Consider the following 23,872-nt stretch of genomic DNA (forward strand, 5'->3'; position numbering starts at 1 on the left):
TTTGAACTTAGATTTTTTACAAAACTATATTGTTGGGTCTAGAACCATCCCTTACAATAGGAATCAAAGGCAAGCAATATACCCCTTATTACCACTCCAATAGGAACTGCTGAGCCACACACTCCTAGGCATAAAACAATTCCACTGAGTCCCCCTGCACTCAGGAAATTCTTCACAGGTCACTGACCATCATTTAAAGGGCATATCGTGTCCCACCGTCCAGCATGAATTTTTCAAATTAGCTTTCAGTTGCTGCCTCTGCAGTATACATGACCACGTTTAGAAGGCCTGAGCTTTACAAAGTGTTCTTGGCAGACTTAATGAAAAACACACTGTATATGTTATATGACACACAGACGCACATAGACTCTACAAACTAAAGACACCAGCTCAGATTCTCCATCACTTTTTAAATTGAGAAGAGACCTGCTGCTGCTCAACCACATGGTATTGGGGCTCTATGCAAGAATCTCTGCATGAAATTCTCCCCTCTCTGTTATGCAGATAGTCAGACCACATGATCCCTTGTGGCCTTAAAATCATTGAACCTTTCCTTATGATGATGATGATTATTATTTTGGACTGACGTAGGTTTGGGAGAACCTCCCTGAAGTCTAGTCCAGACAAATATCTTGCCAATGATGATGTCTCGACTCCCTATATATCTTGCAGGTGTTTCTAGTATTCCAACACCTGAGCTTACTGAGCATGTGACAGAGGCTGTAGCAGGTTGGTTTCGCGTCTTCCCTAAATTCCCTCCTTGAAACTCACCTTAGTCATGACATCTACAAATCAAGCAACAATCACTAGGCAGCTGGTGTGTTAGCACTGCTCCTTACCAACCCAATTGTAATGTGCTCCCTTCATTTCTTGTATCCACCCATTGCCTCCCATCACATGCTTGGACATAGGCCCTTTGGAGGCAGGGATCACCAATTTGTTATGTGCGTACAGCAGCTAGCGCAGTTGGGCTCGAACCCTGATCTGGGCCTCTCAGCGCTCTCATAATACATATAACTAACTAGCCTGCATTCCACGTCCATTTTAGACCCTGCTGTAGGCCTGGCCCCATTTCCCTGTTCACCTCCACAGACACCTGACACTCCTTATACTCTCGCCTGTTGCCAGGAGGATGAGACAGACGCAGCGACGATATAGATCATCTCGATGGGCAACCCCCAGCCTGAAACATGAAAATGCGTCTGGCGGGCACAAACGGAACAGATTCCTTCCTCCTGCATCACATCCATTTCCTCAGTCCTTTCACACATAATTTCCATCAGCTCAGTGCACTCCGGATTGGAATCCCTGGACGCACTCCAAGAGTGAGTGGAAAAATCCATCAAACAACTAATGTGTTTTTTAAATAACTTCCACACACAATTTTAAAAAAGCCAACAACAACAAAACCTCACTACTCTCCTATTTTTTTTCTGTCTAATATCTGATAATCTGCAGTCCTAGCTTGCTCTCTTTTTTTCATATAATAAAAATACTCTATAAATCTTTTCAGTCACCCAAGATAAAAGCCACTGGGTGTACTACCTCTGTGAGGTTACTCTACCTTTTTTCAGTAGAATTCAAACTCAATTTTCTTAGGCGATGTAGATGAAATGAAATGGACCCTTTTGTTTGTTTTTTTTTAATTGAGCCACTGGCTTTTAACACAAAGATCAGAACAGGGCAAGAGCCTTACTTTGACTTAGCACCATCCCTGAAACACGCTGTAAATGGCAGGGATCACTTAATTTCTTGTAGAACTTTGGTTTCTGCACACCTCACTTGTCCAGCTGCAGAATGGTGATAACACCTCCCTTCGTCTGTCTTGTCTGTTTGATTATAAGCTCTTTGGAGCAGGAAACATCTCTTACTATATATATGTACAGTCCCTAGCACACTAGGTTCCTGCACCTGGCTGAGGCCAGGCCGCTAAGTGGTCCTGTAATATAATTAAGGGCTGAGCAGCATGGAATACGACGCCACCTTCTTGCAGAAGTTGGCTATTTCTACATCTCTTTGGTGGTCTCCCATCCAAGTACTCACCACAGACCTAGCTCTGCTCAGGAGCTCAGACCCCAACATGGTATATCTGCATAGATTTAGACACTTTAAGGCCAGAAGCAACCATTAAATCACCTAGTCTCGCTTCCTGTATGTCACAGCCCATAAAATTTCATCCAGTTACTCCTGTACTGAGTCCAATAACTTTTTGAGTATGGTGCCCATGGAGGCCCTAGTTCAGCAAAGCACTTAAGCACACACTTAACTTTACATAAAGCATATATTTAAGTGATGCCCTAAACAGGACTGCCTTGCATAATTTGTAAACACCACCAGTGTTGCCCACTCTGGGGATCCTATCATGGTTTCACAATATTTGGGGCTTTTCATAAAGCCCTAATCCTGGAAGGCAGAAAAACCTGACAAATGCCTGAAAACATGAGCTGAGTGTACCCTTGAAGGCACAGAACCCTGAAGGAAAAGGAATCTAAAGTTTAGTATTCTTATTTTTAATCCTAGGATTTTTAAGCCAATCTCATGACATTCAGGAATCTGTGTCATTCTGTAGCCCACTGGCATCAGCAACTAACCAACTGCCAGGCTGGTGCTAGGGATCATTGTGCTACTGAAGGTGTTTTCTTTCGAGTGAGATATAAAATTGAGACGTGACCACATGAGGGTAAGAAGATCCCAGATCCCTTTTCACGAGTACTCCCCCGTCATCAGGAACAAATTGCACACACATTTTTATGTCTGAGTATATATCAATATTTTTGGAGGAGAAAGGTGGGAGAAAGAAACCAAAAAAAAATATCCTAGCTAGCAAAGACAGACCCTCTCCCCTCCCCTCTTTCTGTCACCTTGTGGGCTTTTGCAATAGAAGAGATATTTTATTTGTATTTAATAAAGCCCAGCAGTGGGACTGCTTATGAATCAAGCTACATCATGCATGGAGCTAGAAAAAATATATATTGGGATTTTCTAGCTCGCTAGAGTTATTAATCTGGCTCAAAGCCTATAGTTGGATTTAATATATTAAGTGAAATTGCAGGCCTTTGCCCCCTGTCTCTTCACTAAGACAACAACATACATACGCCATATTAGATTCCATTTTTTTGTACATTTCAGATAAGAAGTGGATTAAATAATGAATGAGATTCCCATTAGCTTGAAATTTTGCTTATTTCAGGCAACCTCCTTTTTTTTTTAATAATCAAAATTACTCCACCGTGGAATATTTTTGCATTGATTTGAAGGGATTTCCACCCCCCCCCTTTTTTTTTTGTTATAAACCGCTTATGAAATTTTCATTTACACATCGGATGATACTTTTTGTCCAAGACACCACGCATGGCATAAAAGAGACTGATTTCCTCTTGACTGGTGTGAAACGCTTTCCAGACACAGCAAGAAAGATCACAGAGATTCCTGGCCTGACCCAGAGCTTGATCAAGTCAACTAAAAGACTCCTCTTGACTTGATTCGGAATTGGATGAGGTTCATAGATGTTAACGGCTATGTCTGCAGTGAAACTGAAAGGTATAATTTCCAGCGCAGGTATGTATGCTAGCAGGGTAACCACAGTAACATGGGCAGAAGCTTAGGCTACTCACATGAATGCAATTCTGTCCAAGATGCTAGATGTATACTGGTGGGGTGAGGGAGGCTACCCTGTGCTGTCATCCACAGTTACACTGCTATTTTTAGTGTGCCTATTTGAGCAAAATTAGTGCATGTCCATCCAACACAAACTGGAAATTAATTCTCGAGCTTCAGTGTAAACGTATAAAGAGATGGAAAACACCTAGTATTGGCTCACCTTGTCCAGTTCCACTAGGTTGATATGGGATTGTTCCTTACAAGCTGTTTGCTAGGGTTCTGTCTAGGCTACCAGGGAATTAGATGTCCCAAGCAACAAGACTTCTGCCTCTTCCCTTAAAGACAAGCCCATAGCCCAATGGAGTGGGAGGCAAAGTGGTGCATTGGATTGGTCACTGTGCTACAAATCAGGGTCTCGAATCCCAGATTTGCTCCTGGCTCACTGTAAAACTCCTGAGGAAAATGATTCTCCACATGCCTGGTAACATCACTCATGCCTGCAGAGTTGAATGGCAGTATCTCATACTTACCTTGCAGAGCAGGTGACTGAGCACAAGCTGCAAAGAAGGAGAAAATCAGCCCCTTTAGCAGCAATGGGCTTACCTTCTCTCGGAAATGTCACAGAGTTTGATTGGTCACAACTGAGTCAGGTAACCGAATGTTCTTCTCAACTGACCAGTCTGTGCAGAAATGGACCAGTCATGTTCAGCATTGAGTGAACTACTCATGGTGAAACGGAGTTCCCAATAATGTTTACCCATGACTAGCTGACACGATGCAGAAGACAACTCGTCCTTCTCTGCACTGACCAGGCATCATCACTTTGGTGAACTCGGATGATAAAAATAAAGTTAAACTTGATTTTCTAGTGAAGACAAGAGTCAATGGGAGCAGAAAGCGTCCCATGGTAGTTAACGTTGGGCAAGCCCCTTAACGGGCCCGATTCTTCTTTTGCTTATAATTCAGGAGATACCCTACTGAAACCAACATAAGCAAGAGAAAAATCAGGCTGTCTGTGACTTAATTTTACCATCTGCAAAAGGGAATAAACAAGAACATTGTCCTAACTACCTAGAAATGTTGTGTGTGAAGGTTAGTTAGCTTCTGTTTATTACAGCACTTTGAACATGTTATGAGGTAATTATTTATTTTCATCATCTTACCCCTTAGCAAACTTCTCTTGAGGTTCAACTGAAATTTTCCTTTGTTTAATTACGTATAACAATTCCTTGTAAATCTCCCCTTGTACCAGTATGAGTGGTTCATTTCCTTCCTTGGAATTTATGATCTTGTAGAATATATGTATATAAATATCCTTTCCTCTTTAACCATATTTTGGCCAAGCTATATATATTTCATTCTTTTAATCTCTCCTCATAAATCAGTCCTCTCCAGCCCTACATCATATTTGTTGCTCTTATGTGAACTCTTCAATTTGCTGACATCTTCCCGGCAAAGCAGTGCAAGATCCAAACACAGAATTAGAATTGCTCAGCTTTGTGTCGCAGACTTCATACTGCTGACATTGGACCGAAGATTCTCCAAGTAGGTTTCAGTTGAGCTGGTTGAAAATTTCCCATCAAAACATTTTTTTCAATGGAAAATGGCTTTTTGACTACCTGGAAATTTATCAAACCATTTTAATCAAAATCTTTCAGGTTTTCATAAGAGCAAACAAACTTTTTTTCAGTTTTCAGCAATTGAAATCATTTAGGTTTTCAGCACAAACTTGAAATAAGTGGATGAAAATGAAAAAAGAAGTGCGGTTTTGTCAACATTTTTTCACGGGGGAAAAAGGTAAATGATTTCCCAACCAGGTCTAGCTGTCAGGCTCTCTTTCTGTAGCCAGGGGATGTGCATTCAAGACCTACTAGTTCTGTAGGCTGGGGCTCGCAGCAGCATAGTGACAAATGAGTCCGAGGTTACTGAACTACCCTGCCTCCTGAGGTGTTCTGGACTGTGTTCATTACCATGCGTAAAGTGCCGAGATACTGGTATGCAGGCATGACAGAAGTGCAAAGCTTTTCATGGCAGTTGGGATGCTGGCTTCTCCCAGGCTGTCCAAACAAAAGGTGCAATCAGCAGTGTAGTTATTTCTCATCTCTACAAAGTGTGCTAGAGTTGGATTTACAGCTGTTTGAAAACTATTTTTTAAATTGCACAAGTAAGAAAAAAATACCACAAGGCTTTTTCTTCCTCCGCTTTCTGCCACAGTGATGTTTGGTTTATTAACCCATCGTGCAACAGGTCTTTCTGGATTTTATTTGATATGTTGGTTATTCACAGACACAATTAAATATGAAGGGGAGGAACAGTAAATCCCAAGGAGCCAAAAGAGGAGCTACCAGCCAGCCCCAGCTTTGGAAGTTTGTTTCACAGTGTAAAACTGAAAGCACATTAGACATTCCCACATTTTGGGGCAGAGAAGGACCCCTCCCCTCAAAGTTACACAGAGTGGTGAGGAGAGCAGGTGGTCTAGTGGTTATAGCTGGAGAACAGCATCAGGGATTCCTGGGCTCCTTTCCTGACTCTGTCACTGCGTGACTTGGGGCAGGCCATTTCACTTCTCTCTGCTATAGTTTCCATATCCAAAGCAACCACATCATGATACTTGTTTCCTTCACAGGAGGGTTGGGACCTGCAGGAGAAAATAAGTAATATCATCTGTTTTCCCTCTGCAGCTATCTCCTCCCCCTACAGGACTGGAGCAGGTGACAGGCACATTCAGCAAGAAATCCCACAAATCGGGGTAAGTTCCTGTGTCAGAAGCCAGAGCTAAACAAATTTACGGTATTTGCCTTCACAGGATTGAACTCTACTGCTCTCTACCATGAAGAACGCCATCTCTTGCCATTCATGTGCTCATGTAAACCCCTAGATACTGGCTCTTAGTTAATAAAAGCCAGAATACCACAACAACTAGTAGTGAAGTCCCTTCAGCATCAGAGCCCAGACCTCTGCCAATTGAGACACAAGTATAACCTCACTAGAGGGTAGTGGTAGTAGGCTGTTATCCTCTACGTGGACCAACCACTAGAGGGAGACACAACACATATTACAAGCATGTTACATTACACTGCCTGTTGTGCAACCATGTCTTTGCATTACCCAGAGGGCCCTACATTTGCAGGGATGGCATCCCAGTAGAGTAACCAGGACCAGGAGAATCAAACAGCCCTTCCTAAAGGGCTCATTTCCAGTAGATCTACATCATTAGGAGCAGCCCCTGGGAACCTGCATCTCTTGACAGACAAACATATGAGCATCAGAGCGGGGCGAGTATCCATTCTCCATAGGTCCCTACTCCTCTCTCATCACTCAGGATGGTGGGCTGACCTTTACAGCAAGAAAACAGACAGGCACAGAGGGACAGACAGGGAATAAACACAGGATGGAGATTGGGGAAAAGGAGAGGAATGGGAGTTTTCCTGCCCTTTCTTCTTCCAAATCTTGAGCCAACAGCTTGGCTGAGATTCCTCCCCTGCCCCGGCCTGGAAAACAAACACCACCCCAAAGCTCAGCAGCAGCAGACCCCTTCCTGGAATAAACCAAGAGGCAGGTGATAAAGAACAGTGATTGTATCACTCAGGGGTCTGAGCAGACAGTCTGCACTGTGGATGCTAGCAACTGGCACTAACAGATTGCTCAAAACCTTCTATTCAGCCAAAAGAAAAGGGTGGGGTGGGTGGGGGATAAAAACCCCTCTGAAATGGAAATGAAGCTGGTGTCTGCTTTCATTTCATGTTCATGACAAGCTCTCTTTTTGAATGTGGGGTCCTAGCCTACTGGCTCACTTTCAGCCTACGCTGTGTGAAGAGCATTGCTGTGACAATACCTCGCAGTCCACAGGCCTGCTGGGAGGGCTAGCCGGAGAACAAGTGACGTGCAGGAAGAGTTGTGCAGGTGAGTGAGGCTGGGACCAGGTGGAGGAAAGGCACTGTTCTCCACCAGCCTCCTGTCTCATCTGAGGGCAGCACTGTGCCTATGCCTCGGGCATCCTTTGATATTCAGGGGTGAGGACTTAGGAGAACGGATGGAGGAAGAAATGGCAGGACTTTCTCCTTCCAACACAACTGTCTCCTACAGAAGAAACTAGCTGCAGTCACACCAACGCAGGAGCATGGGTTAAAGGAGTCTTCTGGAAACCTGGCTGCCTCTCTCGTGCATCCAAGGCAGATCTCATAGCTCTTGAAACCAAGGTGGTCAGGATCATTATCACCACTCTACAGATTGAGGAAACTGAGACACTGAATGGTTACATGATTTTCCAAAGGTCACCCCAGGTCAGTAGCAGAACTGGGAGCAGAACCTGGGTCTCTTGAGTCACTGGCCAGTGCTCTATCCACTAAATCACAGTGCCTATCCTATGTCTCAAATGGCAGCTGACATGCTCATAAACTCCAGGGTCACAGATGGTTATGGGGATGGTGACAATTGTATTCATCGGCCACCCAACCACCCTGGGATCTGCACGTCTACTTGCGTAATACCTAGGGATTCTATCACGGAAGAGAGTCACAGAAAAGATGTATTTGGTCCTCCAGTCTGTTTCCACCAATCCCCAGGGTATCCCCCACCTCCAAATCCCTCCATTATCTTGTACAATCTATTTGTGCATCCCCCAGACTGTGGTTTCCATCACTTCTTTTAGGAGACTACCCCACACAGCAGCACAGAGAGAGAGACGACCTAGCGGTGAAAGGACACAATCAGGTGTCCAAAGACAAAAGCTCTGCTCTGCCAGAGACTCCCTCCATGATCTTGCAACAAGTCCCATCGTCCTTCTGTAGCTCAGTATGGTGGGGAGAATAATACTTACTGGGTGTTTTGAGGCTTAGTACATTAAAGTTGACATTTTTAAGGGAGCTTAAAGGAGTTAGACTCCCAATTCCCATTGAGTTGGTGCTTGCCTCCCTTAAAAGGTTGCAGGCTTTAATGTTTATAAAGTGCTTTGAGATCTTCAGCTGGACAGTATTATAGAAATGCAAAGTTTTCTAACAGAATATCTAGCTCGCAGGTGGTTCTGCTGGCTATTCAGACTGCATTTGGCCTCAGTTTCACCAGGTGAAGGTCATATAAACCGTTGGGATAGATCTTCAGATGTATATAACTCAGCATCACTCCAGTGACTTCAATGGCGCTATGCTGGACTACACCAGCTGAGGATCTGGCCCCTTATATCTAATCACTGCCACTTTCCTTTAACCTCCCTTGTTATTTTTGTTTTAAACACACCTCCGCAGATCCTTCAGGGATGCCCATCTCTGCCTCCCAGATGGAATGTTGTCCTGCTTTTCTTATGTGTGAAATCTGCTCCTTTCGCCACACACTTGAGCTATTATTTGGAGCCTAAACTGCATAGGGCTACACAGCTTTTCAAATCAGACCACGAGGAAGGGACGGGGAGAAGAGGAATGCTTAGCAAGGCTTAGAAGTGCACTGTAATGTTGTTTTTAACCTCTGCAAAGAGGGGATGGTTTGTGATCACGTATAGCTTCCCCACTGCACTCAACGTTCTGCTCTCCACTTGCAAAGCTCACCATAAGCTTCCCCCAGCCTACACCTCTCTCCACTTCCTCCAACTCACCCTAGTTCTGTCTGTCAGCCCGGGCTCCCCTTTTGATTATGCCTTTTGCCTCCAAACCTCACGCCTTTTATTGTGTCGCTCAGAACACCTTCCCATTTATATGCCAAATCCTCACCTTTACCTCTGCCAAAAACATTGCAGAGCCCTACCACCTCTGATGCATCCCAGACAGCATCTGTTCACATCATGACTAGGGTCTTTAAACTGTAAGCTGCTCGATTCTGGGAGTTGGTATTTTCCTGAGGTATAGTGCAGGTTACATACTCCATTATTATTTACAGGGAGCCAATGATTGACCTAAAAATCAGCTCAAAGAAGAGCTCAGATTAAGGGTGGAGAAAGTGATTTTACATTCAGAAGGATCTCCCTCCCTCACCAGACCTCCTCCCCAAATGTGAATCAACCCAAGTGTTTACTGAGGTTGGAAAAATGTTGGTCACATGTGGTAACAAGACCCGAACAAGAGGCTGAGAGGCAAGAATCTCTGCCTTCCAATCTGGTAAGCTACTGGCTTCCTGCCTGGCCATTGGCACATCACTTAATGTCTAGCTGAGCAGAGGAAGAGGGGCAGTAGAGAATCCTGAGCTCTCCCTCTTGCAATGGCTGTTTCTCACCGACAGCCTGGCTTGACAGATGTTTCCTTCCATTAATTACAGCTGTTTTTGCTTCCTCCCACCAGAAGAGAGGGCCTGTCAGCATTCCTGGGCTGAGGGGATTGCTTTTATCCCCTCTCCTTGTTGTGGTGAAACTCCACTCAGAGCCAGTTGGGAAATGTACTGATTTCTCATCAATAATTTCAAAGAAAACATTTCCCCACCACCACCATTTTTTGATTTTCCCAAGATTTTGGGGTTGTCAGTCATCCCTGCCCCCCTCACCTCCCCCCCAGAAAAGTTTGAGGTCCGGGTTTTTGCTGAAATCCCAAAACATTTAGACAAAATTAGATATTATATTGCAGTAAATTCCATCTGGTTAAAAAGGTGTCCTGGGGGAGGGGTCAAAATACTCGTTTTTAGCCAACTCTAACATTGTAGACAGGAACTCACTTTGCTATGGAGCCTGAAGCAGAGAGGTGCTGAATGGCATTGCACTTTATGGGAGATGGTAGCAACCAGCACCTTACAGGACTCGCCCCTCTAAGATGCATTGGGCTATTACGGTAGCATTTCTATTTAATGTGTTCAAAATGCATGGAAGAAGCTGGCTGGGGGACGAATGGGAAGGAAAAACAGGAAAAATCCCTCTCCTCTACCACTGGACAGGCAGCTTTATTTGAGTGAGGATAAGAGCGTTATCTCTAAAGCTACTCTGCCTCTCTCTTTGCTTCCCAGCAGAGCTTCTTCCTAGCATCTTTCCCAGCCCGACTTCTCACTACTCATTTAAAGACACAATGCACATATCCCTTCAGGCTCCTTCTTCCCTCTCCTCCTGCTGGAAAATTGCCTCCCCATTTCAGCAGTTCAATTTCTGTCTCCTCTCTTTCTGCCGTACCCTCTTTCCTAGCCTTTCTTTCTCATCAAGTGTAAAAGGAGAGCCCTCGAGGTCAAAATCTTGTGTTTAAATCTCTGAAAGATGAGATTCTAAATGGATTTTTAAAAGGTCAGAGATCTAAGCCTCCAATTCGCAGGGAACAAGAAAAAGTTTGAGTCTTCTCCAAGATTCTGCTGAACAGAAAAGCATGCTGGAAAAAAACTGTGCGTGGCCATGATATACTTCAATCCAATTTACCCACACCCTTTATACACAGGTCTCTAAACTTTCCTTTGCAATTCCCAAAAATCATGTTTGCTATTTGCTTTTCTGTAGTGACAATAGAGAACACCCCATAAAGGATCTTGTCTTTAAAGTCAGCTAAAGCTATGGGGAAAAACAATCGAGCCAGCCCCAACCGACAGAGAACATATTTCACAGGTTTTAAAGTGTTCAAATCACAATTGTACCTGATTACCACAAAGCACATCACTCACTTTAGAACCAAATTTACCCAAGCAAACTCAGCATTCGCTTGCTGTATATTGCTGTAAGTTACTGCCCTCAGAAATGCTGACTCATGAAACGGAGCTTATGGAAAATGTTCTACTTGTGAAAGCAGTAAACCCCTGCATCCCTACCAGGATGCCTGGCTCACGTCTCTTCCACTGGGAAGGCGTGTCATCTAGCAGTGAAAACAAAGGAGCTTGGACAGCTGAGTTCCAATTCCTGGCTCTACCACTGATGGTTGGCATGAACTTGGGTAAATTCTTTAACATCTAGGCCTCTCTGGTTTTCTATGTGTAAAATGGGAATTAAAATTCCTAGCCGCCTCAGCCCCAAGCATTTACACATCTTGGGTGAGCCACCCCTCAAAAAGGAGAAGATTGGCTGAAAAATCATGAAACTTTTAATATTGTCTTAAGTTCCTTTTAGGTGCCTTCTGGCTTTTGAGCCTGGCAGGTTCACATTTTCAGTCAGCTTTGCAATAGTGAAGGCTAGATACATTTTTTGTTTGTTTTAAATAAATCACAAAATTCCAGGGGTTGGAGCTTTAAGGAAAACATCAAATATCACTAGACTTGTGAACAAATCACGAGAGTCAGCAATGCTGAATACGTGGCCTCCACAGAGGAGCTGTCAGGCTTAATTACTTCACAGCCATAAAAGTACTCTGGAGAATCTTGGAGGGAAAGTGAGGAAAAAGCACAGTGGGGTGGTTGCTTGGAATCTGAAAGCTCTGTGTCACATTTTAAATTCCAGGGGTGCACAACGAAGTCTGTAGGGCTCCCTTATGGGTGTGACAGAGGAACCTGAACAGGATATAACAGAACAGGGATGGCCCTACTGTGAGCATCCAGTGTATGGTCTTTACTCTGAAAATTAAGCAGCTCTAGCATAGAACCCCCTGGCTCACAATACCTAGCAACACATGACTGGAAGGTCACAGAATTCAGCCTCCTGATATGATGGGCAACTTCATCAGTACAATATGCTACAAGCCGTGGTCCCAAATACCAGGCTACAGCTCAGAAGAATGGCTGGCTCCCGCAAGCACTTCTGCACACGCTTCACTATACTCTCATTGAGTTCATAGAGCGTACTCACATGGGTGATGTTATTCATGCGATTGAGTGTTTGCTGGGTCGAGACCCAGAGCAAACAGTTCAAAAAAAAATTCCCAAGAATCCCCCCAAAGCGTTGCCTAGCTCCATAACTAGCCCGTTTCAAAAGTTTTGAATGTTCAGCACTCTTTGTTAGTCACTATCATTCTGATGTAGTTTTCAATTTTACTATTTGGCTGATGTATTTATTAATTTTTTCTGATGCTGAATTTGCCCTTCAGAATTCCAGCCTGGAGCAAAAGCACTGAAATACCATGAGGAAGGCTATTTTCATATTATAGGCCTGGCCCAATCAGAAGCAAGAAAGACCACAAATGGCACAAGAGAGTCATTTTCTACAGGGCTTGCAGCCGCAGGAGGTTTGGATTAGAGATGGTTGTAATTCCTTCTCCCTCAAAAAACATGAAAAAGAAATAGTTTTCACTGACATTTTCTCCTGGAACTTTTTGACTATTGTTTTAAAATCCAAAATTTTTTTGCACACAAATTGAAAACGTTTGGGTTTCACTTTTTTTTTTTTTTTGAGTTTTGATACTAAATTGGTATTTTCTGCAGAAAACAAGCCCTTCCTTCAAACACGTTCATGTTGTCAGAACCTCAATTTTCCATCAGCAAGCAGTTTTAACAGAAAACATCCAACTGGCCCTAATGTGGACAGACCTCTCAACTTGCAAGCAATCATCTGCGCCCCTCCTAAAATCCCTCTGTCAGTATCGTGGCAGTGCCTTTCAGCTGCAAAGACATGGGCTGCTTCATAACACCTTAGATCTGAGGAGAGGATGGATCCTTCTGGAAGGGACTTCAATCCCCCGGTTTCCCCAGGCCTAGTCTGCATTCCCATGACACTCTCTAACACGTACAACATTTCAGGTTGAACTCGCCTGAGTCGCTTGTGCCCTCATATACCGTTCAAAATCCCTTTCAGAGCTCTGCTGTTCTTCCAGCTGCTTTGGAGTCCCCTACGGGACTGGGATACAGAGCCCTCACCTAGCAGGTGAAGAGCGAGATACGAGCTGGGTACTATTATTATCTAGATCAGCGGACCCCTAAACATTTTTGAATGGAGGTGCAGACCCCATTGGAAACCTATTGTTTGTAAATGTAATTGAATTCTGTTGAGTCTGTTTTCAGTCCAAGTCTTTCGCAGAGGTAGTCTGCGGACCCCCAGGGGGGCCATGGACCACAGGTTAAGAACCACTGATCTAGATATTTTTATAGCCACCCCAGCCATAAGATCGGATCACTTCCAAACCAGTAATGTGTCCAGCCTCAGAACACCGCTGTAAGCTGGGCAGAACCATTCCCAGAATCCTCTCTGCCTTCTTTCCCCATCCCCATCCAGAGGTATTTCTTGTAGACACTCCACACTGGGCAAGGCCTAGCAGAGCTCACAGATGGTTAAATGCATTTGACATTTCACTGCAGGGCCTGCTGCACAAACCCTTGCCTGCCGGAGCCCCGGATAGGAGCGAATAAAGGCTCGTGGCTCCGGCGTTCTGTGTGCACACTCTGCTGTGCGTTAATATTATTGGCTTGCTCCTCAATCATGCCTTTTCCAGCTAGCTGCTCCTGTCAAAGCACATCTCATTAGGCCTGAAGGCTCAATGAAATGGAAATTCATGTTTAAATTTAAAAACAACATATTGACCCTGGGAGCCAGTGATGGCCACGTTTTTAATAACTTACTGAGAATAAAAGAAGAGTATGTGCATATGGGGAGAAAGTGGGAGCAGGGTGGTGGAGACCCAGGAGGAGTGGACAGTGCCAGATGACCAGCCCAAGGCCCCACCCATGCACTTTCCTCCCATTTAACTTCTACTTTATCTATTCCCTTCCTTATAGGAATAAGGGCTCAGGATTCACTCAAAGGGACCTTGCATCCTCATCAGCAGAGAATGACCATTGCCAAATAATAAAAGAGGGGGAAGCAAAGGGAAGGAGCGTGGTCTCTTTAACATGCTGTATTTTTCTTTTCCCTTACCTCCTGGTCCTGAACTGTCCAAGGGAGGTGTGTTTTATGTACACAGAGGGGAAGTATGCAGTGCAGTGTGAGTAAACACAGAGCCTTTAGGAGGAGCAGATTAAGGCAACCCTGCTGCATGTGCCTTGCCATGTGGAAGCAACCTGACATCATTGCCCATCAGAGAAACACGCCATCCCCTTGCTCTCCCCAGCAAGTTGAGTGGATTATTCAGATGGAGGCAGGGAAGGCAGGCTTCTCTGCCGTGATTAGAGAGGAGCTGTTCTTCTTCAGGCCACCGGGCTTGGGTGTTACATTCCAGATGCCAGGACCTTCAGGATAGGAGAGAAAGCCAAGGTCCCAATCCTTTGGGACCACTACAGACCCCATGGCTCCTTTCTTAAGAATGAAGGCATGACAATGCTATCTGGGCCAAATTCCAGCTCAGGAAATTATGTACTTCTTGGCTAAACTCTCCCTGCAGTTTCAATTAGCTGCAGCATTCTTCTCCACTTCCTAGACTTAAATATTGGACTGCAGGCTATTAAGTAGCTGCAGTTTTCCACTCCAGAGAAGGCTGCATTTCAGTAGGTGGGCGAGTTCCTATGTACATCATGGGAACACCCATGCATCATGTTTGTAAAGGGCTTTGAGATCCTTGGAGAAAATCACTAGAGCAGTGCAAAGTATGACTATTTGTAAGACTAGAGAGTTGGGGAGGGCTGCAAAAGCCCTCAGTCCTGGTATAAATGCATGTCCTCCCCCCCTCAGTGTGATATCCCCTCTTTGTAACGAGTCCTCTACTGAATACTGGAAGTGTGTGTGTGGGCCCACACCTCTGGAATTAAGCTGCTGTCTGGCTCAAGGTGAGAAAGCCCCCAGCCCTTTCAACCTTCTCAATCTAACCCTAGACAGAGGAGGGATGTTGCTTCCCCAGGTCAGTAGCCTTCTTCCGTAGAAGTCCAGGCTGAGGCAGCTTTCTTTCATTCTACCTTTCCCTCAGGTAGGCCACCTGCCCTCTTGGTTTCTAACCCACCATTTTTCACCTGCCCTTGATTCTTTCTTGGCTTCCCAATGACTCAGTTTAATCCCTATGGTTCTTCTGACTGCTTTCCTAGGTTCACCAGCCCTTTTCCATTCTGCTTTCATCCACTATTGTTCCTCAGTCACCTTCATCCGAGATTTTAAGGCCAAAAAGGGACCGTTAGATCATCCAATCTGATCATCTGCAGAACCCAGGCCACAGAATTTCACCAGTTACCCAATAACCTGTGTTTGGCTAAAGTACATCTCCCAGAAGCACATCTAGGATTGGTCTGAAGACATAAAAAGATGGAGACTCCACCTGTTAATTTGGTAGGTTGTTCCAAAGGCTAATCACCTTTCCTATTAAAGCCACTAGTTCTTGTGATGCTTTTCTCTGATAGATTAATGACATTTTAGTGCCCAGTATTTCCCTGGTATCCCAGGCTTTCAATACTCTTCTATCCTTTCCAACAATCCACCATCTTCCTCTGGCCCTCTCTAGTGTTTAATGACTGGCTGCTCAATAATTCCCTGCCTATACAATCTACATTTTCTCCAGACTTCTCTCGCTGCTTTTCCTCATCGATACTGCAGCAGGCCTCCCATCTAGCATCTGTGTTCCCCTTGGTGAAACTAAGAGATAACAGCAGTGCATAGGATTTATACATGGGTCAATAGCACTCTACAGGCTTGATCCAACAACTGTTGAAGACACTGGAAAGACTCCCATTGATTCTGGCCTGTAGATCTGATCCAAAGTCTACAGAAGTCAATGGAAACACTCCTGCATTGAGTTTAATGGCCTTTCCATCAAGTCTTGTGTGTGGACAGGGGTACCAAAAGGGATCAGACATTCTGCCGGGTAGATCACATCTGCAGGATTTTTGAGAGAAAGAGTGTATGTGTGTGTGTGTTTTACTTAAGCCAGAAGGAAAGTGGGAGAAGGGATGGAGGCACTTTGTTTCCCAATTTGTGTCTATTATCTATGGAAATTTGACATAATGTCTCCGCAGTTCCCCTTAATATTCCACTGTATATGAATGTGACTGGCTCCACCATCTAATGTGACAGCTTAGGAAGATTAAACAGAAAAGCTAAACTTGCAGTAGTTGGAGATGAGGAAAAGTAGCACATTTATGAATAATTTCAGCTGAATTCTAACAACATTGCATTCCCTGGACAGGACACATTTATTATCTTATTCACCATGACTACTGCAACATTAGTGATTTGTTACTGAATCAATTATTAATTCATATGAGTGAATAAGGCTCTGTCACTTAACTCTTTGGTGAGCTCTTCTCACCATTTGCTCACTGCATTTTTAACTCTCTGTTTTCTGCTAGCCCTGTGTTATACTCTTGTTCCCTTCACTCCAAATACTAATGGTGGGGGAAAAGGTAGCTCTCCATTTTATTAAGCAGTTCAGCAAAGATTAATTTTTGAAAAGATATTTCCCCAATGCCCAGTCCTTTGGAAACCATGATCTCTGGACCACTGAAACACAGTGGCTCTGCATCCAGAAGGTTGTTTGAGATATCACAAGTCAAAGTGGATCAGACATGGGTTATTTAAAAAGAATTGGGAAAATAAACACTATTTGACTTATCCCACCCTGTCCTCACAAATGGGGACACTTAGTTCGTCTGTAGGTAAATCTCAAAGCACGCTACAAAAATGGGTTAAAAGTGTGATTATGTCCATTTTACAGATGGAGACATTGAGGCATGGAGAGGTTAAGCGATTTGCTTGAGGTCACACAGCAGGTCAGTGGCAAAGATAGGAACTGAAGGTAGGTTTACTGGCCCCAAATCTTCTGCTGCTTGCACTGAACCATGGTGTATTTTCCTGTCTACTGGTTAGATCACAGGGCTAGGACTCTGGAGACCTGGGTTCTAACCCCACTTCTGCCACTGATTCACTAAATGGACAATTTTTTTTAAAATGGGGATTATGCCGCCCACATTGTTCCAGGATCAATACTGAGCTGTCCAGTTAAAAGAAGTACGCTAGTCACTCATTAAAATCTTCCCATTAACCGTTTACAAGCTGTTAAAATCACAGTCATGTTCTCTGAGTAAAGTACAGAGAATAGCATGAATATCAACATTCCTTCGGCAGAGGGTGAAGGTGTCACCATTTCAAACATGACCACTATAAGTGAAATATATTGTGGTTAAGGACTAGATTGTGCATTGTCCCTACATGTGGCAGATGGGAGACTGCAAGGAGGAATCTACCTCCTGGCAAGGACTAGGCATAATCACAATCTCTCCTAGCACCTCCAGGAGAACAAATGCACCCACTGCCTTCTCCCCCCAATCCACAGGGGACAGGGGTGTGTTACAGCCCCCAGCTGCAGAATTGGTCCCTTCAGCTCAAGCTATAGCAGCACATGCTTTTAGTTCTGGAAGTCCCTGATTCAATCCCTTGAGTTGGCCAAGATGGTTGCAGACACACAAGCCAGCTCAAAGAGAATGGGACCATGGTCCTGCCCCTCCTTTGAGCCAGTCAGCAGCATTGTCCAGCTGCAGAGAGATGAGCATGCTGCACCATACTAAGGACCTTTTGGTGCATGTACTTCCTGGAACGCCAGGAGGGCACAACCCGCCCAAAGCTCTCCGTCTGGCAGTATAACTGCCTCCCACGCATGTTTGGAGGTTATAAAGTACAAATTCTGCTCCTAAGCATCCACTTCTCTGAGCTGCGGTAACCATGGGAGATTATTGGCTTTGCCTGGAGAAAATCTAGCTTTCACGATCCAGCGCCTAGGAGTGAATTGCTGTGGGCCCTTGGCAATGTCAGCAGAGGAAAAATCCAGCTGGAGATGCTCCACCCCTGTTTCTTTAAAGCCCCATGAGGTAGTATCACTGGCACTAGGGTTTGCTTTGAAAGAGAATGCAAGTTTAGGGTTCAAACCAAGGCCAAGGTTCTCAAAGTGACTATTGGTTTTGGGTACTCGATCTGACATGCCTTAATAGAGCCTGATTTTCAGACCATGGGCGCTCTGCACTTTAAAATGGTTCAAGATGGGCACCCAAAATTATTAGTTACTTTTGAAAATCAGGATCTTAAGCTTCTCTGGTTTTGCAAAGACAGAGCTGTTCTGACGAGATCAGGAAAAGAACATTTATTTTTGGTTTGCAATTTAGCAGTACTATCTTCATCTTTGGTTTCCATAGCACCATGCATCTCACAGGTGCACATGCAAACAGCAGACATGTACTGCAGTTATTTCTGGAGTGGCAGGCAGACAACAGGTGCACACCATGCTAGAGGAGGCTGCAGCAAAGGGAATTGTGATGAAGGGACATCAGGACACACTTCTTGCAGGCAAAATGCTTGGGTTCCATGCAGAGTAGAAAGGACATTGGACAGAGCAAATTGTGTGGAACTGCCAATGAAAGACTGCACTGACCTCCATGGGATTCATGGATGCATTTGCAGGAGGTGTAGGTAAAGTATTGCAACTCTGACACTTAAGGCCAGATTCTGATATCAGCTGCACCGGCAAACACCTTGAGGGACTCCATTCAAGTAAGGAATTATTGTGGAATGGAGATCAGAATACGGCCCTTCCACAGAAAGAATTCAAAACCCATTGAAATCATTAGAAGCCTTCTTACTGACCTCATTGAGATTCCAATGAGGCTTTAAGAGCTCAATCCTACAAACACTTCCTACCAAATATAGTGCTTACTGCTGGATGGTTTCCATAGCATGACTCATGGAAGCAAGCCCCTCACTCAGAAACATTTAAAAGGTCGGGCCCTAAATCATTAATCCATCTTAAAAAAAATCTGCAGTCCTCTAAGTCTGGAGACACAAAACACAACAGTAGAAGAGGCCCAAAGGGCAAACGGATGATGATCAGAAGTGCCCCCTCTCCCACCCCCAACTGTCACTGCCCAAGCTGAGAGCAGGCCAAGAACAAACGTAAACAGCCTCAACGGCGAGAGGTCAATTAGATGATTGAAATCATGTCCAAATTAATAATCGGAGGTGTTAGAAGTAACACAGGACAGCTTTGTGTGCACGCGCACGGGAATAAATATTTGATGTTTTATCTTGACATTGTCCTTTCCAGGAAAGTCAGTGAGGGGGAAAAGACGGCGATTATAAAGATGCTACTGGCTGCGCTCAGCGCACGAGTGCAGCAAGTTATTTATGGCTGGGATTAGGTAGTGCCTAGAGACCTCAACCAACTCATCGTGTTAGGTTCTGTACACACCCGCGCACATAGAGTTCTGTACACACACACAGAGGCATTGCTCCCAAGAGCCTGTAATCTCAGTAGAGAAGAAGAGCAACAGATGGGAAAAAGGAGGTCTTAACGGCCCTGTTTTACACATAGAGAATGGTAGCACTGAAAGATCACATGATTTTCCCAAGGTCACTCAGGGAGGCTGTGGCACAGCTAGCAACTGATCTCCTGCGTCTCAGTCCAGGGACTTAACCACTAGACCAGCTTTCTTAGGAACATAAGAGAGGACTCGAAGGGACTTTCTGGGTCATCAAGTCCAGCCCACTGCTAGTGTATGCAACTCCATCATAACTTCCTCTTCAGGGTATCCCCAGATATTTCGCTATGGTTTGTCCTATGAACGTGTTATTGTTCTGTCAGTATCTCCAGCTCACTCGCTCTTTGGGACGCTTTTTGGAAGGGAGAGGGCAGTTCTTGGAAGTTGTTCTCAAGAGTGTCACTCCATGCTTTAGAAACTGAAATAGTCCCACCACACACAATCTTTAGCCCTATGATTAACTCCTCTATAGACCAGAGAGACACTATCCAATCAGCAAATAAGGCAGCTCCATGAGGAAGGGGGAAGGAGAAGCTGCTCGTGGAAAACGTGGCTTACACAAGCCTAAAAGGATAAAAACAAACCCAAAAAACCCCTACACAACCTCCATCACTGAAGCCTGACCCTAAATCTCATGAAGATGGCAAAGCTACAGCTTGCTAGGCTGAGATCTTGCCAGCTTGGCTGAAGTTAGCTAGGAGGCAGGGGAGACCAGAACGTTGAGACTGGGCAGATAAACATTTCTATCCCCCATGGGAGTCTCAAGCTTTGAGAGCCACCTCAGATTAGCATTGCCAGGATAGGAACAATGTGAGAATCATCTGTTTTAAATGCAAGTGACAGGAGGGCACTGGAGAGGTTGGGCCCCCTCTGTAGATACAGTCCAGGTGCAACAGAAACTCCTCTCCCATCCCAGCAGTATCCTCTCCTCTGCACTTAAAGCAGACGGAAGAAAACCTATCATTTCTCTTCAGCCACACATGTCTTTTGTTCAGAGCAGAAGCCCTGAATTGTGCTGAACTATATGAAAAAAAACCTAGAGAGGCTTTTGTCCTCTGGAATCTCTCACCAGAAGTGAAAGAGCTCAGACTCAGCATTTTAATTCACTTAGGACCTTTGGGTCTTAATCCATGAAGCAGGGTTTTCTATCAACCTCAGGGAAGGCTCATCTTATGCTTCCAGAGAGGGGGCAGTGGGTGTGCTTTGGTGAGGGGTCGATCTGCCCTGAGCCACAGGGCTGCCCCTGCCCAGGAGGTGAAGGGTCAGCTTTGCCTTATGCTACATAGTGATAGCAATGCAGATCAGTAATCTGTCTTGTTGCAGGACATTTCAAGACAAGGCATGATGCACCACATTACTGTCTAGGCAGCTGAGAGTGGGTGGGAGGTGTGCGGGCAGGGTGCTTTGAATACAGCCCCATTCAGGATGAAAGCTGCATATGAACACAGGCTATAGAATCATAAAATATCAGGGTTGGAAGGGGCCTCAGGAAGTCATCTAGTCCCATCCCCTACTCAAAGCAGGACCAATTCCCAGCTAAATTATCCCATCCAGGGCTTTGTCATATTAAAATTCCTGGAGAGGGGAAGAAAAAAATGGATGGAAAAGAAAAAAAAATATGAGAGAGCTGGGGAAAAAAGGAATTGAGGCTGAAGAACAACGATGCTGCTGGCAAGGTGCATTTGGGTCGAGTGGATGAGAAACTGGACAAAGCCTGAGAAAACGACATACTGTAGGGAAACGCAGCACTGGCAGCAAGATGGACTCGATGACCTAATAAGGAATCGTGTCTGAGTGAGCGTGAGGGGGGGAGGATCCGTACATTTTGCCATCACTCCAACGCGGCATGTCCTATGAGACCCTATCATGCCAGACGCAGACTTGCCAGGATGGGTTTGGAAGTGCGACTCTGCTGTTCATTTGTCACAAGAGATTTGCCTCCTTTGGCTAATTGGGACAGGTCGGTGACTGGTGGAGCAGCAGGGTGAGAGGGGAGAGAAATAGGGACAAGCATGGCTTGCAGGGATGTGAAGGGAGCTAGGAACTACTTGAGACATGGCATGGCATGACATGCATCCACAAAGTGGGTATTCACCCACGAAAGCTCATGCTCCAATATGTCTGTTAGTCTATAAGGTGCCACAGGACTCTTTGCTGCTTTTACAGATCCAGACTAACACGGCTACCCCTCTGATACTTCTCTCAAGAGACGCCCAGTATTACCTTATTCCAGCAACTGCCTTTTCTCGTGGTATTTTGGTATCTCAAACTTTGGAAGCAAGAAGCAGGCTTGGAAAATAGAGAAATAAAATGCTTCCTTCCTCTCCCAGAAATAAAACCACTGTAAGTGTTTGAAGCTTGAAGAGGTTTGCTTCTGATGTTTAGGATATGGCTTGGGGAGGGGAAAGCGATTGACCCTGGTTTGTGTACCACTAAAAGTTGTGCATGGCTCTAAGACAAAAAAGAATGAACATGGCATGGAAATCTCTTCATACTGGAGTTGGGAAGGAAACATAAAATCCCCATCTGAGGTTGTTGTAAATGCATTCAGTGGATGTATGTAGATGCTCTGCTGTAAGTTGTACATGGCCATTTTAAGTTTATAATTTTTTTTATTTGTGATGTTTTATATTAAACAGTGAAGATTAATAAACACCTTAATTTTAAAAAAAATACCCTTCCCCCCTCTTTGCCTCCTGCAAACTGAATGCAGCCCAGAATTCACTGCCAGAACAGCAGTATCAAAACCAACCCGTGATGTGTTCTGGGGCTCATTTTGTTGCACTTTGGGCAACTTCACAGCAACAGTGGGGTTGGAACTTGACTCCTGCTTCAAAAGCAACCTCCATGCTCTATTACATCACAGGGCCTAGGAGACACACCTGAGCAATTCTGATTCTATCCAGTAGGAGGCTGCATTACACATACACATTAGCCGCTCCGCATGCATCAGTAACTCCCCATTGATGCTAATGGGTGCTATGCACACATGCTTACTAAGGAGCATGCTGGACACCTGGGTGCCAGATGATATTTGCACAGTGGAGGGAATTCAGAGAAGGGAAATAAAACGTAAGGTAGCTGGAGAGAGCGACAGGAGAAGAACTAAGCACAAGCTGTTTGGGTTAACATTGCTTGGTGGAGATGGGAGAGTCCCCTATGAGTATTTGAAGGTTACAAACACAATGGAAAGAGAGAAATCTGATCCTGGCAGTGCTGGAGGAGGCAAATGAGTTAGCCACTCCAGCAGCTTTTAAATAACATTAATACATTTGAAAAATGGGATAGCACAGAGTAAGGGAAAAGTCTGAATACAGGAGATCAGTGCAGGGAAGGATTGTCTGGTAGATAAAACGCTGGCATGGGACTCAGGAGGACTGTCCAGCTTTGCCACAAACTACTTGTGTGACCTCAGACAAAGCACTTCATCTCAGTGCCTCAGTTTCCCATCTGCAAAATAAAACTAAAGCATGTGTTCTTCCATCTTTTCTCTGTCAGACCATTGCAATATCTTCATGGCAGGGGCTGTCTCTTACTAATGTCAGCATCTTGTTACCTGAAACCAGTGGTTCCCAAAATTTTTACCTTGCCCTCCCCACCCACCGGAACCAGGCCAGGAGCAGGACCGCAGCTTCGGGGTGGGGAGGATGCAGACGGGCGGGGGCAGGGTGGGGAGGCTAGGCTAGGCTGTGGTGTGGCATGAGGGGGGCAGGAGTGGATCCCCAAGCATGGGGCTGGCACCTGGGGTTGGGAACGGAGCTGGGTGGTGCCCCTCATGAGGGCTGGCCCAGGTCCCAGCTGCACCTCCCTGAACTTTGCTCAGTGCCCCCTTAGGGAGTGTGGCCCAAAGTTTGGGGACCTCTGCTTTAGACGTTAGTTTGAAAGACATGCTAACTGATGTACCTGCAACGGGCGAGAGCAGGGACTTCAGAGGTGTGCCCTAGCTGCACATTTGATGCAGTGGCCAGCAGCAGGTGGAGCTGGACCTAGCATGTGGCTCCCCTCTGTACATTCTACGAGAACACATCCCAGCATGCACTGAGAAGTTGCCGCTGGTTGGACCTCAGCTGGACTGTCCCATGAAGCGGCCCTGCTGGAGAGGGATGAGCAGGACCCAGGGGGCTGGACAGGAAACCAAAGCCCTGCTGAGCCGAGACAGTCAGCGAGCGCCTGATCGGAATTTATGGCAGCCGGCACCGGGAAGGTAAACGCCATTTTATGAACTCCACCATTTATTGACTCGCCAATGGTGTTTGCTTTTGGGGCAGCCAGGGAAGCTTTTAATGCCTCTTTTTCATCTCAG

The 23,872-nt window shown here is 45.1% G+C and overlaps 1 protein-coding gene across 14 annotated transcripts in view; it reads right to left on the reverse strand.

Annotated features, from left to right (window-relative positions):
• CELF4 (CUGBP Elav-like family member 4) overlaps positions 1–23,872 on the reverse strand; it is an 885,612-nt gene that overhangs the window by 666,816 nt on the left and 194,924 nt on the right. The window lies entirely within an intron of this gene.

This window comes from Gopherus flavomarginatus, chromosome 3 (genome assembly GCF_025201925.1).
Source record: "Gopherus flavomarginatus isolate rGopFla2 chromosome 3, rGopFla2.mat.asm, whole genome shotgun sequence".
Taxonomy (NCBI): domain Eukaryota; kingdom Metazoa; phylum Chordata; order Testudines; family Testudinidae; genus Gopherus; species Gopherus flavomarginatus.